Source organism: Acanthisitta chloris, unplaced genomic scaffold (assembly GCF_000695815.1).
Source record: "Acanthisitta chloris isolate BGI_N310 unplaced genomic scaffold, ASM69581v1 scaffold27489, whole genome shotgun sequence".
In the NCBI taxonomy this organism is placed as follows: Eukaryota; Metazoa; Chordata; class Aves; order Passeriformes; family Acanthisittidae; genus Acanthisitta; species Acanthisitta chloris.
The window spans coordinates 236-2720 of NW_008691253.1; positions in this window are offsets into that span (position 1 = coordinate 236).

Consider the following 2485-nt stretch of genomic DNA (forward strand, 5'->3'; position numbering starts at 1 on the left):
TCTCTGCTCTCCCCTAATTTACCGAGGGCTTCACTTGCTTGTGGTAAGTGCAGTACCCATTTACCTGCTGTCTTTCCCATTCCCTGTTGCTCTGGGAATCACAAAGGAGCAGGGATTAACATGCAGGAAAGTTTCAAACCACTTAAAGTGCCTCCAGGGAAGCTCCCGTTGCGCCTGTGGTTTTAATTAACTCGCTGATGTGAGACCACCCTTGCAACTGGAGGACAAACCCAACTGGATGCTGGAAGCACCTCAGACCCACAGCAAGGTCTGGGAAGTGACCAGGAAGAATCTCCCCTAGGATAGGGAGTGGTTTAAGAAGGATAATTCCCCCTGACACACCCCAAGCTTCACCCAGCACATCCTTTCAAAGGATTTTTAAACCTGCAGCTACCTGAAAACAACCCTCAGGGGAACACCCCGAGGCCACAAAGCCCAAGAGGTGGGTGGTCTCCTTGAGCCAAGCCTGTTCTACTCGGAATTTCCATGGAAAACCTCATCAGCATCTCCTTCTCCCTGCACAGCCAGAACAAAGGGCAGGAGGAGCTCGGAGCTCTCAACCCCTCAGCTCCTCAGCATACCAATGAGAGAGATCAATTTCGCTTTAAAGAGGCTGTTATTGGGGGGGAGAGGGTGGAAGGCAGGTTTCAGTTTTAATTCTGAATTCCTCCGTTCCCCATCTCGGGAAGATTTACGTGGCTCGGCTGCCGCAGTTTATTTCCGAGCAGAGCCGCTGACTGGGAGCGTATGGACCCACATCCATCAATTTAGCAAATGGATGTGCCAGGCTGAGAGCTCAGCACGCATCTGCTGCTGCTCCTCGGATCCTGCAAGGGAAGGGAAAGGGGGGGAAGGAGGGGAAAATGTCCTTAATTAGCTGCTTGCTGATGAGATCTCGTTGTCCTTCAGACCCTCCTGCTCTGGAGGCTGCAGAGTCTGGATCGATGCAGCTCGTACAGGGAGCTCTTTGTTAGGGGGTTTTGCTGGTCCTGCACTGGCCATGGCTAAGGGAATTTGGGAGGTTTTAGCTGGTCCAGAATTGGTCACAGCTCAATCAGCTTTGGGGGTTTTAGGTGGTCCTGCACTGGTCACAGCTTGATCAGTTTTAGGGGTTTTAGCTGGTCCTGCACTGGTCACAGTTCAATCAGTTTTGGGGGTTTTGATCCTGCACTGGCCATGGCTAAGGGAATTTGGGAGGTTTTAGCTGGTCCAGAATTGGTCACAGCTCAATCAGCTTTGGGGGTTTTAGCTGGTCCTGAACTGGTCACAGCTTGATCAGTTTTAGGGGTTTTAGCTGGTCCTGCACTGGTCACAGTTCAATCAGTTTTGGGGGTTTTGATCCTGCACTGGCCATGGCTAAGGGAATTTGGGGGAGGTTTAGCTGGTCCAGAATTGGTCACAGCTCAATCAGCTTTGGGGGTTTTAGCTGGTCCTGCACTGGTCACAGCTCAGTCACTTTTGGGGGATTTTAGCTGGTCCTGCCCTGGCTATAGATCAATCACTTTTGGGGGGTTTAGCTGGTCCTGCACTAGCTCTGGCTAAGTCATTTTGGGGGGTTTTAGCTGGTCCAGAATTGGTCATGGCTAAGGCAATTTGGGGAGAGTTTAGCTGGTCCTGTACTGGCTACAGTTCAATTAGTTTGAGGGTTTTTAGCTGGTCCTGCCTTGGCTACAGTTCAGTCAGTTTTGGGTTTTTTTATGTGGTCCTACACTGGTCATGGCTAAGGCAATTTGGGGGGTTTAGCTGCTCCTGCCCTGGTCACAGCTCAATCACTTTTGGGGGGTTTTAGCTGGTCCCTGCACTGGCCATGGCTAAGGGAATTTGGGGGGTTTTAGCTGGTCCCTGCACTGGCCATGGCTAAGGGAATTTGGGGGAGGTTTAGCTGGTCCAGAATTGGTCACAGCTCAATCAGCTTTGGGGGTTTTAGGTGGTCCTGCACTGGTCACAGCTTGATCAGTTTTAGGGGTTTTAGCTGGTCCTGCACTGGTCACAGTTCAATCAGTTTTGGGGGTTTTGATCCTGCACTGGCCATGGCTAAGGGAATTTGGGGGAGGTTTAGCTGGTCCAGAATTGGTCACAGCTCAATCACTTTTGGGGGATTTTAGCTGGTCCTGCCCTGGCTATAGATCAATCACTTTTGGGGGGTTTAGCTGGTCCTGCACTAGCTCTGGCTAAGTCATTTTGGGGGGTTTTAGCTGGTCCAGAATTGGTCATGGCTAAGGCAATTTGGGGAGAGTTTAGCTGGTCCTGTACTGGCTACAGTTCAATTAGTTTGAGGGTTTTTAGCTGGTCCTGCCTTGGCTACAGTTCAGTCAGTTTTGGGTTTTTTTATGTGGTCCTACACTGGTCATGGCTAAGGCAATTTGGGGGGTTTAGCTGCTCCTGCCCTGGTCACAGCTCAATCACTTTTGGGGGTTTTAGCTGGTCCTGCACTGGCCACGGCTAAGGGAATTTGGGAGGTTTTTGCTGGTGCAGAATTGGTCAT